Raw genomic sequence first — 12,698 nt, forward strand, 5'->3', positions numbered from 1 at the left:
TAGTGCCCTTTCAGATGCCCTCCATCTCCTACACTCCAGCTGCTTCTCCAGACGGTTGTGGATTTGCAGTCTCACATCATGTGTGTCAGCCCCGCATGGATGTCTCACATACATAAGGGCATCTAAAATGGTACTTCATGCCTATGTTCAGGAAGCCAAAACCCCTCTGAATTACTATTCCAGAAAGTATGTATTAGGAACTTCTTTTAACATTTATTTGCTCTGCATTGCTGCTGAGACTGGAAACGAATTAAGGCCACCCTTTATCACAGGATATTGCACATTCATATCTACCCCTGTGGGGCAGGGGTAGAAGCAGTAACTTCTATATGAGGTTTGAAAAATGAAGAACTCTTAGTGCCACTTTAGGAGCTGGTGTTGTAATCTCTGCTTGAACCACACATTAGGATAATATTGTCTATAACATCTTCCTAAAAGTGTGTGTTTATTGAAGAATGAGACTACGGTTTCCTATGGTCTGGAACATATGTAGTAATTTCAGTCATTAAAAACCTGCCCAACTGTTCAAAGAAGAGCTGCATTAACTAGCTCTATACTAATCAGTGGCTACTTAAGACAGTGGTTAACATTACCATAAATGCTTTATAGCTTTTGGACATGAATTTGTATAGAATCATGGAATGGTTAGGGCTTGAAAGGACCCTAAGATCATCCAGTTCCAGCCCCCCTGCCATGGGCAGGGACAGCTCACACTAAACCATGCCACCCATGTCCAGCCTGGCCTTGAACACTGCCAGGGATGAAGCATTCACAGCTTCTTGGGCAACCCATTCCAGTGCCTCACCACCCTCACAGCAAAGAACTTGTTCCTTATGTCTAATCTAAACTTCCCCTGCTTAAGTTTTAATCCATTACCGCGTGTCCTATCACTACAGTCCCTGATGAAGAGTCCCTCTCCAGCATCCTTGTAGGTCCTCTTCAGATACTGGAAGGCTGCTGTGAAGTCTCTTCTCCAGACTGAACAGCACCAACTTTCTTAGTCCATTTTCTGAATACTGAAACATGTTCATGCCATACTTATATGGTGTCAGTCTCTTTTTTTTTTTTCTCTTTTTCGCCTTTTCTTTTCCTACCAAGTTAATAAACTCAGTTCTTTGACAACTGTTCAGGTTCCTGCCTGTGAATAATAATTGCTTTTTAAGGCAGTTTGGTGTGCCGTGGAGGGCAATGCATTGTGTTTGGATAATCCAAAGTTTTCAAATAATTACATTGAGAGGGTATCTTGTCTTATTTGTGTGGCCATAAAGCTCTGTTATTTTATTCTGTACAGGGACATATGTCATTTTAGCATCTGAGTTCCTTCTGGCACAGTAGTAAGCTGTGTGCTTAGTGTTTTGTGGTCTTTTAATCCCTCTTAGATCAAAAGCAGAGCCAGTGATTGCAGTTCTTTTGTTTTCCCAGCTACACTAAGGAGCAGTGAGCACACTTTGTATTTGGTGCTGCTACCTGACCTTGGAAAAATCTGAGTTATAAAACTAGTTTTATATTGGCTTTACAATACTGTATGTTTCCTTGGAGCTCAGACAGTTCCAGTTTTGTGATTTGGACATCCTCTGAGATTTGAATGCAGTTAGATTTCTCTGGAACAAAATAATGATGTCCTTGGGTGTTCCAAGGACTGCTACTTCCAGATAGATGAGTTAATTTGCTAATAACTATGTGCCTAAGGTCTGACGATCCAAGATTTGCAGGTTTATGTACAGAACTATTTTTTTGTTGAGGAAGCACCATATAATGAGTTCTGAGAGCTGCCTGCTAGTGTCTGCAGCTTTCACTTGTTCAGACTTGTTCCACTTACCTGAAGGACATGATTGCCTTCTAACATGCTGATCAGCCTTCACAAAGAAGCAGAAGAGAAGACAGTGTAACATCCAAGGTTTTTACTCCTTCTGCCCATTTATTATTTGCTGTAACTAAGTGAAGCAGAGCTCTTTTAGTTCATGGGCATAGCATTCCCTTTATAAGAGATCTCCTTTTGTCATCTGAATCACCTTAACTTTTCACTATTCTCTGAGTCGTTTTCCTTAAATGCTTTGCTGTCTGTCAGTAGGAAAGTTGTTTTTCCTTTTAAGTTCAGATGTGCTGCTTCTTCCAGCAATTTATAGTTTTACTAATTCCCATTATTTTTAATTACTTGCCTCAAAATGTGCTGAACTATAAACTCAATTACTGAATGTGTCACTGCATGGGATCGGAAGGGCTGTCTGTATTTTTGTTGTTCTACTAATAATTTGGTGGTGCTTGTAATCTGGACTCTGATGCGCATCTAACCATAAGCAAAGAGGTGCAGCTCCCCTTGAAGTAAAAAAAGAGCTGCAGCAGTTGGAGTCAGCTGAAGAGGTAGCTTTTTTGGGTTAACTGTTAACCTCCTTTTCCACTGCAGAGTCTACTCTGGCTCATCCTCCACCTCCAGGATGAGAGGAAACAGCCCCTTGGCTGTGGCCTGCCCTTTCTTACACTGCATTTTTGTCTTCCAAATTTGTCAGCTTGCTTACTCATTGGGGTATTCTGTCTATTTGTGCAATACACAACAGCTTGCCTTTCCTGCAGTCTGCTGGCTGGGAAGATAAGATGTTCTGCATGAAGAGAATCCAGCCCCTCTTAAACCTGGGCGCCTTCAGCTCTCTTCTTTGTGGCACTGTTTTACCCTTCCTTCCTAGTTTTCTGAAAACTTCTTTACAGCCCCTGTGATGTGAGTCTGAGTAATCAGACTGGCAGCAATACACAGCTGAATAAGGCAGCTGAGTTGCACATCTAGTGCAGTAAAAAATAATACTGGCACCATCCCAGTCTGCAGCAAAGACCACATTTCTTTGAGCGTGGGTACATTACAGTGACAGTGATTGGTTTTGTGTTTTATTTCCCCCTGCCTTCTCTGTCTGTGTGTACAGATCATCACAAAAGGCAGATGATGGTGAATGTGATTCTTTTTGCTGAGTGACAGATCCATGCAATGATAAGACCCTAGAGGAAGTTGATTCTGCAGTGGAGAATGGCCACTCCACTATTGCCAGATGAATATACCAGTGCCAAGATGTTTATACCCACAATGCCATAAGGCATACGCAGGGAGTATGCTTCTCCTACTGGGAGAAGTACAGTTTGGTATTGCGGTGTTAGGCCTCTAGCACTGCTATGAAGCAGGGTCTGCTATTTTGAGAAAAATGAAACTTCTGTGCAGCCAGATTGCAGTTGATTAGCATGTGAACTTCAACTTTTCCTATGAGACAGGAGTATTCAGTAACCCATATGGACTCTGAAAGCTTGTGCAAGAGAAGGCTTGTCAGATTTTTGTATTTTACCTTTGTGGGGTAGCGTGTGTTTAAAATTCCATGTGTGTCTTTTCAAATGTTTGCAGATACTTTCAGAATCTGAAAAACTAACCAGGAAGCCAGGAAGCATGTTTCTACACAGACCCTGTGACCCTTCAGCAGGTGAGCTCAGTGCAACCTTAACCAGATGAGGGTTCCAGTGTCTGCGCTTAGTGAAGATGTTTCATATGGATCTCGATAGGCCTGAAGGTTTGACTGTATTTGCTTTTCCTATAGAAACATTGACACCAATCTCTTCCCTTGATGGATAAAATAGAAGTAAGCTAGACATAGAATTAGCCATTGCTCAATGTAGGACTTGGAGAAGAGGGTAAACTGTTTTCAAAAAGGACATGGTCCTGAGTCAGCGTGTGTGAGTGTGATCTCTCCTATGATACATATTTTAGTGGATAAGGATAAAGAGTCTTGCTTACTGAGTGTGGAGAATGGAGTAGAGAGTTGTCTAACAAGAGTGCTGAAAAGTGCATTTCGTCATAGCTTGTTTCTATAAATGAGCAACAGGATCCTCTTATGCCTCTTAGCTGACCTTTCCTAGAGGCGAAGTACTAAATACTAAAGAGCAAAGGAGGAATATCAGTGTCCCAGAATCATAGTAAGCACACTAGAGAGCCCTGCCAGAAATGTTTCCTACCAGATATCCAGATAATGAGAAGGGAGATGCTGCATTTTGCACTGCTCCACAAGAGCAGGAGCCTGTTGACCTTCAGGGGCAGGCTGATAGGTTAGCCACACTCCTTCACCCCTGTGCTGCGGGTGAAGAGCTGGAGATTAACGGCTTTGAGACTGGCTTTTGTTACTTGTACTTGGGGCTATGCTAAGGCTATGTTCATGACCAGAACACTAGTGGTTAACAGGGCACTGAGAGATGTTTTAATATACGGTCAATTAGTTATAATGCAGACTGATTGATTGCTTATCTATTATATCTTCTGTTAATGGACTTATGAAATGTATTACTCACCTGTAAAATGGTTATAACAGCTAAATAATTTAAGAAACTTGATAATTCATTTGTGAACCTATTCTTTAGCATAAAGAGGGATTGATCTTAATCTTCTTGCCCTGTTTTTTTTTTAAATTACACATATGATACCAGCACTTTATATGAGCATGTCTTCCATACTGGGCAATGGAATAGAAAGGATCCCATGTGTTTCATAGTGGCTGCTTATTTTCCTTTCCAAGTCTTGGTTCTTGTCTTTGAAAGTTATCACACTGACTTTGAAGCTGCTCCACAAAGTCTGTTACAATCCCCTGTTATGGCTGCTGGAGCTGACTGGAGCACAGCCATTTGCTCAGTCTGTGGGAAGCACTGCATTTTGGTCTGTTACACCACCCTCAGAACTGAAGTGTGTCTGCCAGATGCCAGGTGGTCCTTCCCGGTGGAAGCCAGTGGGGTTCTTAGTGGTGTATGAAGCATAACATAAAATCTTGGCCAGCATTGTTTTGGTTTGATCAAGTCATGGGTAACCTGGTTTAACCTGGGGGTACTTGAGGGCATTTCTGGGCTTGTGCTTACTTATGTCTATTAGTGGTGCTGAGGAAGGGTTCCAGGGACTGTGGAAACCTTGGAATAAGATTCCCAAAATCTCTTTTCCCCTCAGTCTGAAAGGGTGAGGGCATTTCCTTGATTTGCAGAGGCCCTGTGGAGGACTGTCAGGTCGTCCTGCCTGACTTGCAAGCTGCATGACTAGGCTGGCTGTGTAATTCTGGCTAGTTTTATGGCCATGCTTTCTAGCAAGTTTTTGTACTTTCTGCATGTGCTGACGCTTTTAACCTTCAAGAGAGATGTGATCCGCTGAGCCCCACAGGTGCCACCATGGGTGTGTAGACAGGACCCGCTGGCAAGCAGCACCGGTACTGCCATCCCTGCTCTGGCTGGAGGTGGAGATGCAGAGGCAGGACTCTGTGGTGGGAGCCTGGGGAAACTCACCCAGGATGTCTTCTTGTTTTCTTCCCAGTTCACCTACAGATGTGTCATCCAGCCCCAGGACTGCTGCTGCTGAAGAGACTGTCAGGGCATTTTCTTCAAATGAAGTTTTCAAATGCTTCCCTCCCACTCCTTTACTTTTTATATTAGCCCCTTGGAAATGGGAAATTGAAATCTCTTTCCTCCCTCAGGGGAGTGTTTCCTCTCTTTTCTCTTTTATTTTTTTTTCCCTACTTTATATTGCTTGAGCATTTGATGGCTGCTTTTCATGGGCAGCCTGTAAGTTCATGAAATGAAACAAGCAGAGGAGCAAACAGTACTTTAATGAGATGAGGAGGATGTTAATACATTTTGCAGAAAGGCTTTGCAGACACAGACAGGAAAGCAAGAACACTATAGGTAATATTAGCATGGACACCATTCCATAAATACTTCTGTGCCACTCTAGCACACATGTGGATTGCCAATAAGCAGCTGGTGCCAGACAGTAAGTCTACAGGCCCTATACAATTCCATGCAAGTCTCTGTGTGACAAAGATGTTCATAGCTGCTGGAGTGCGTTATGTTTGATACATCTTTCAGGAGGTTATTCACATAGGTCTGTCCTGTGTTCTGGAGACCTCACTTGCAGAACAATTAAGAGTCCCAGATGAAATGTATCTCATTATGGAATCTAATACGTTATGCTACAGGACATGTTGTCACGAAGGTTGGACATCAGAACACTGATGGTTTGGTCCAAAAAATGATGCCAGTTTATCTCTGTGTTCTGTTAGTGCAGTGGGGTGTGATATCATGCAGCTGTCCAGAGGTGACACTGACTCAACCTGGCCTTCCTGGCACTATGTCCCTGAAGCCCATCGCCTCTCAAGAATGCATCAGTACCATAAAGCAGGTGATGAGCCTGTGCCTGTCTTATTTCTCTGTTCATATACCCTTCCCTCCTATCAAAGGTTTAAATTTAGGTATAAAATACTAAGAAAATCATTCCCTTCTTTTATAAACCAAACCTGACTCCAGGAGTCCTGGTCAGTGTTGCTGGCTTTGGGGATTTCATCACAAAACTCAAGCAGTTTGTTTGCTTTCATTAAAAAAAACAGCCTCCTAAACAAGCAGCTCAGCTTTTCAATTATTTAGAGAGGCAATGTTTTCCTGGCTGGAAGCTCTGGGACATGAGCTCCAAAGTTGCCAGTGTAGTGGCAAATTGTTAAAAATAAAACTCTATTTTTTTCTGAAAAGAAAAACATTACATGGTAAAGCAAAGAAAGTTTAATAATTTGGAGGTAGCTGACTTGTGGGTTTTTTGAATGCTTGTGACTGATGTAATTGATTTCACTCCCTATAAAAGCAACCACATGAGTTAGTATTAACTGTCTTTCATATCTCCTTCTGATTCCAGTATGAATTATCCTTCATCTGGATACTTGGTATTGATAACACTAAAAATATAAATCAAAGACTTTTTTTTTTTTTTGTGGTGTTGTGCAACTTTTAGCTTCATTATTGGACATTTTCCAGAGAATGGCATCTGAAAACATTCAAATTAGCAAGCACAGGTATAATGATGTCTTTTTTTTTGGCCCATTCTTTACATGACTGTGTAACCCCCTCACCTGCATCAGAAACTCCAGCATGAAGTAGCTAATGCAGCTATTGCTTTGTGTTCATCCTCAGATCTTTGTTCAGCCATTTCTAACATGGTCCTTATTTCACTCTCTGCCCCTTTTCCTCTTCAGTTAAAAGGATGTGAAGTGGCATCAATGCTTTTTTATTATTGTTGTCCTGTCCTCATGTTCTGAATGTGCTCTTGCAGGGATAAACTGAATGTCCTCTCAGCTGAATACCTCCAGCTTCTCTCCTGTCTGATTCCCAGCCCTTTTAAAAAGTGCTTTCTGTCCAATGTGCCCCAAATCTGCTGCTCTTGGATCTGCTCACTCCACAGGCCTGATACACTACATCCTGCCTTTCCATGTGAGCTGCACTGCCCCTTTACATGAGTCCCCTTGCACATCTCAGTTGTGCACCTTTGTGCTTGGCTGACCCATTGCGTAGGTCCAATGGCCTGTACAAAGCAACAGGGAGAGGCCAGTTGCACCCAATGACCGTCCGGGATCTGTGCAGCCTCTGTGGGCTGTCTGTGATCTCATGCATTTTGATCCTCTCTGATGCTGGTGTTGCTGGATGGAGCTCACCCACAAGCAAGCTTCAGGAATTAATTACCCTTTGCCAGGGCTGTCATGAATGCAAACTAGTTATTACTGACTCTGTACTCTGCCTTGCCTATGCCCTGCACATGACCCCTTATCAGTCATGCTCAAAGCAGCTCAGCACTGAGAGAAATCCTGAGCACAGTCGAAAAAACCAAACTTCTCTGAAGGCACCAAGCACTTTAAAAATATCACCAGGCTCCACAAATACTGCTGCAGTACGTCAACCCTGATGCCTCGCTGCAGAGGAAGAAGAGATTTCCCCATTCTCAGGGTGGTGTCATTGGAGCCATTGTAGGGTTGGCATGGACTTCTTTGGCTATGTGGAACACCAGGGAAGTCAAAAGAAATTAGAGGAGGCAGGAGGCCAGCATGTGTAATGGTGAAGCTGGCTTGCAAGGAGTTACATTAGAGCCCGACCATACTGTGGCTCCAGATTGCTTGCCTCATTTTCAGCAAAGGGAGATGCTCCAGCTTTGATAATGTATTGATTAACAGGAAAAATAACATGTGTGGCAATGCTGTCTGTAGGATCTTCCTACAAAACTTTCCAGCCAAAACTAGGTCAGGTTTAAAAGCCTAACGTGTGCACTGAAGCGCAAAGGCAGAGAGAGAGAGATGACTTGTTCCCAGTAATGATATTTTAAACAAAAAGAAAGAGCCAGCATTCTGTTTCTTTAATGAGTGCAAGCTGATTGGCTGCAAGCTGATCGGATATTTCACTACAGCTGTGTTTTGCTTTTAGATGCTATCACAGTATTTACTGGCAGAGACAGGACAATGCGTTGCAGGCAGAAGCTGGCAGGGAAGATGTTACAGCAAAGTAGCTAAATAGCATAATTTTTCTTATAATTCGGGTACATTGCAGTAGTCATTATACACACATGAAATGAGAGATGCTTCCCTGGCCTTACAAGCAGTGTAGCTGAGATGGAGGACACTATTACCATTGATTTGTGGATGGGGATCTGATAGTAATAGAAAAAATGACTTCCTACAGGTCTAAAGAAAGTCTCTATCACAGCCATGAACAAAATCAGTGCCATGGTCTTATATCTTCTACAAACTTCTTTTATTTGAAAGAGAGGTTGGCCAGATTGGTTTCACCACATGTTGGTTTGAGCAGCTGTGGTGGCAGTAATTCGTGCTGATAGCAAGTGTATCCACCAGCAGTGTCAGGTCTCACCTCCTTTCTGTGCTGTACATCCTTGTGAAGCAGTGTGTGAAGCATTATGGATAATCAAGCAATTTGGTTTCCTCTGAGATTTTATTCTTCACTAGTGTATCTTGCACTAACATCTCAGTGAAACCTCTTGTCATCCCTGTTGGAGATGTGCAGTCAGTTGTCAGGATCCCTCATCAGTTCCCTGAGGACCTCTGGCCCATGTGAACACCTCCTGTTCATCCAGAAGCCAATGGCCTGAGAAAGGAGAAACACCCCTCTAGGGCCAACTTTTCTCCTGAGAAGGGTGACTAAGGTAATATAGTCTACTTGCTGGGCAATCCTCCTCTCTCTATATTGTCTATAGAAAGAACTTGGACATTTAATTTTTAGATCAGTTCTACGTTTTTCTGGAAAATTGGGATCTGCTGTATTACTGGTCTCAAATCCTGCAGGGCTGCACAAAGACACTCAGCTTATTTTCTTTTAGCAATAGTATTAGCATGTAATGCTCTCTAAGGGCTACTGACAACAGTCACCATACTCATCAAGGACGTTATGCTGCTGCAGTAATTTGTATTTACTGTGTGCTTTGATGTTTTTGGAGAGGTCTAACAAAAAAGCAAAATATTGTGACTACAGCTGATAAAGTGAGACAAAGGAGATGGATTAGTATCTGGTTTTCTACAGCATTTTGCTCAGTTCTATTCTAGGTATGCTTTAAGGAAGCCAGCATCACTACAATCTCCCAGTGCCTTCCAGTAATGTGTTCAGAGATGCTGCCAACATCTGCTACTCATGAGTCATCCTTCTTTTTCTCTTTCCTCAGAGCCAGAAGGGTATGTGCTTTTTGAAAAGAAATATGCAGCTTTATATCCTATCTAGTATGTGCCTCAGGCCCTAAAATACTTCGCAGTCTGCTTAAAAAAATACTAAAACTCTTCACATTGTTATGCTACTTTAAAGTGGGTAATAGTTATCCCTGTGGCATGCTGGGTGGAAATGCACAGCACAGTTGATAGACTGTGAAAATTCATCATACTCACATGTACCATCAGCATTAGGGTCAAACCCAGATCCCAAGTCTCATAGTGCCTTGGTGTTGTTTGTTAGCTATGAGCTGGGAGAGCACATTTGGCAGTATGTGGCTTACACAGGGTTGTGGCTGTTCACCAAAGTGTTGGTGGGAGATATCTTGCTTTCTGTGAGCCCAGATACAAAAATATGACACTGGGAACACTGGGGAAGATTTTTCAGCCTTGTCCTTCACCAGACTTGCTATTGGGGTGGCTGGTGTAGTGGGTTATGCAGTCTAACTCTAACTGTGGGATGGAGCCATTTTTTTTACTGACTATTTTCTCTGGCACCAACCTGTGAACGAGGTCAGGGCTGACAAAGTTCTAGGCCAAGCCCCATCAGAAAATGCTGACAAATAATGCTTGCTTAATTTGTTGTTGTTCTAAGCAAAGCTAACGGTTTACCACATCTTTGAATGTGCTGTTCATTTATCAAGCAGATCAATGAGATTGCTAAAATTTTCCAGGGAAGGTGAAGGAGGCTTAGTATCTTATAAATCAGTCAGTTTGGAGCTCTCTCACTGTGAGTGATGTTTTTAAAATGCCAACATTATCTCTAATTTCTTAAAATTACACATAATTTGTGTTGTGTTGTTCACTACTCTAACAGTTTATGAAAACACTTGACAATTAACTCTGGATGATAAGATTTAATAAGAGCTTTCACACATTTTTATCCTTCTCATCTGTTTTGAGTTGTAAATGCAGCATTGACTTTTGATATCTTTAGTGGTAGGACAGCTGGCTGAATAGTAATTGAGAGTTTCAAATACTCAGGAACCATGAAATGAAGTTTCCTTGGAAATGCATCTGTGTCTGAAGGAAAAAGGGGGTTATTGTGTTTCCTGATTTCTCCATCATAACTGATTTGAATGGTGACCAGGTTAAGGCAATATTGGGCACTTAGAGACCCACTGGGGACCAGCCATGGCTCTAATGCTCTGCAGTGATCATGGCAGTGAACCCTCTTCCCATTGTAAAGGGGGAACAAGAGATGCCTGGAGGTTTTCTGTACCTATAAGCGTGGGAGCAAGAGGGAGGGCATGTTCCCTTGACCACAGGTTATCTTCACTACTAGTTTCAAGACCTCTCGCTCCCTTCCTTTGCCCTTCCCACCTGGGAGGGGTGGCCCTTGTGCTGAAAGGCTGGTGTCAGTGGAGCCCAAGAGCATGCAAGCTGTGCTGGGAGGAGCAGGGCACTGCACACTGCTTCAGGCTGTATGCATGCTCCAAACAGCATCTAAATGACATTTTCCAAAATTCGATTTTTCTAGGCATGGTCGAAAAGGCAAAATCTCCCATTTGGCACCCATAATGGTACTCTGGTGTTGAGGAGGACCATTCGTACTCTGACTTACCTATGTTTGCTTGTCAGGATGAATGCCTAGAAATAATCAGTCTCTAACTCAGAGTTAAGCTTCCCAATGCCCAAGATGGGTCTGGAAGCCTTCACCCTTTCCACAAAATAGGAGCAAAATCTGACTCCTCATTAGGATAGACATAATTGTTAATTTATTTTGTTGTTGTTGTTATATGGCATGGTGAGCACTTTTGCCTCTAGTGTTAAATGTCGAAACTCATTCATCTTTGAGAAAAAAAAAAAAAGACCAGTCATTGTAGAACTGGTCTATAGATATTAAGATGTTAATTTGAAAATTCTTATTCCCCAAGATGCCTATTCCCTAATGGTGGGCTTAATAACAAATGAGTTCTGACAATGATATTCAGACAATTCACTGAATTACATGATTTTTAAAAATCATTGTGAAGTGGCTGTCCCTCGCCTTTTCCACCATCTTACACTAATGTCTTTTGGGGCATACAGTATCAACATTGTCCTGCTGCTTTTGCTCAGAGCCAGTGAAGCAGGTGGCCTGGTTTTCCACCTGTGAGGCCAACAGCAAAATGTCTTGCATATCATTTTGGGAAGGATCTTTAGAAGGCTGATATAGGAAAACAAAACTGAAAATCTGTCCCTAAAGCCTCAGTTTGGCAGTGGGACTCCCCAGTCCCTATAGATTTCCTTGGATCATCGCTCTGACTCCACCTCAGGTTCACTGTTGTCCCTGCTAATTTTCCTCTGTCTGTTTAAAGGGGATGCACTGATACAGATTATTACTGCATTACAGTCCAAATGAGAGACAAATCACTGACCTCTATGTGTGGGAATGAATCCCTTAGGTGATACAGCTGTTTTGTAGCAGTGGCTATCTTGGAGCAGTCTCATGGCATATGCATTTCCCTGAGACACAGGGCACTACTGAGTGAAAGGCAGCACCTTCTCTTCCAAGTACTGTGAACCTCAGTAGGCACAAATTGGAATGTCTTCAAATACTCTCAGTTTACAACAGCTGCATGTAAAAAGAATGTGTTGCAGGTTATTTCTTAAGCAGGATGCAATAGACTGCCTCACATCTTGACAGACAGGAGGAGGGAAAGCAGCAACATATTTAGCATGCAACAGTATGGATTTCCTCATATGCCATCTTCACTTGTTATTGAACCCACCTTCTCTCCTGGGGAGCAGCAGCCTCTCCTGGGTTGGTCTGATGGCTAAGCTAGCGTAAACCAAAGTGATCACATCTGGCAGCACCTTAGTAATAAGACCTTGTCAGCATAAAGGCAAAAGTAACTAAATATCCTCAAGTTTGAACTTGTCCAGGTCGAAACTTTTCTGGAGTCTGTCAGGTATCATTTGTGCCTGTTTTACATGCCTTGTTTCTCTTACTTGCAGCCAGGACTTGTGAGATGTGGTGCATATGCAGGGCAGACCTCTGGGAGACATCTATGCATCTGGTTTGATGGTTCCTGAGAGCTGTTGTCAGGCAGCAGGCAATGAGGCAGGTTCTAGTTTGTGGTATATGACAGTTGACCAATCAAAAGCCAGGCACAGGCTAGTAAATTGTATTTCAAGGTGATCAAATTATAATTTTTATAACTTTTGAGTCCTCCAGTGATTTGTGTCACTATT

This window comes from Neopsephotus bourkii, unplaced genomic scaffold (assembly GCF_033783945.1).
Source record: "Neopsephotus bourkii isolate Nb327-2 ecotype Australia unplaced genomic scaffold, CSIRO-AGI_Nbou_v1 NB_272, whole genome shotgun sequence".
NCBI classification, from domain to species: domain Eukaryota; kingdom Metazoa; phylum Chordata; class Aves; order Psittaciformes; family Psittacidae; genus Neopsephotus; species Neopsephotus bourkii.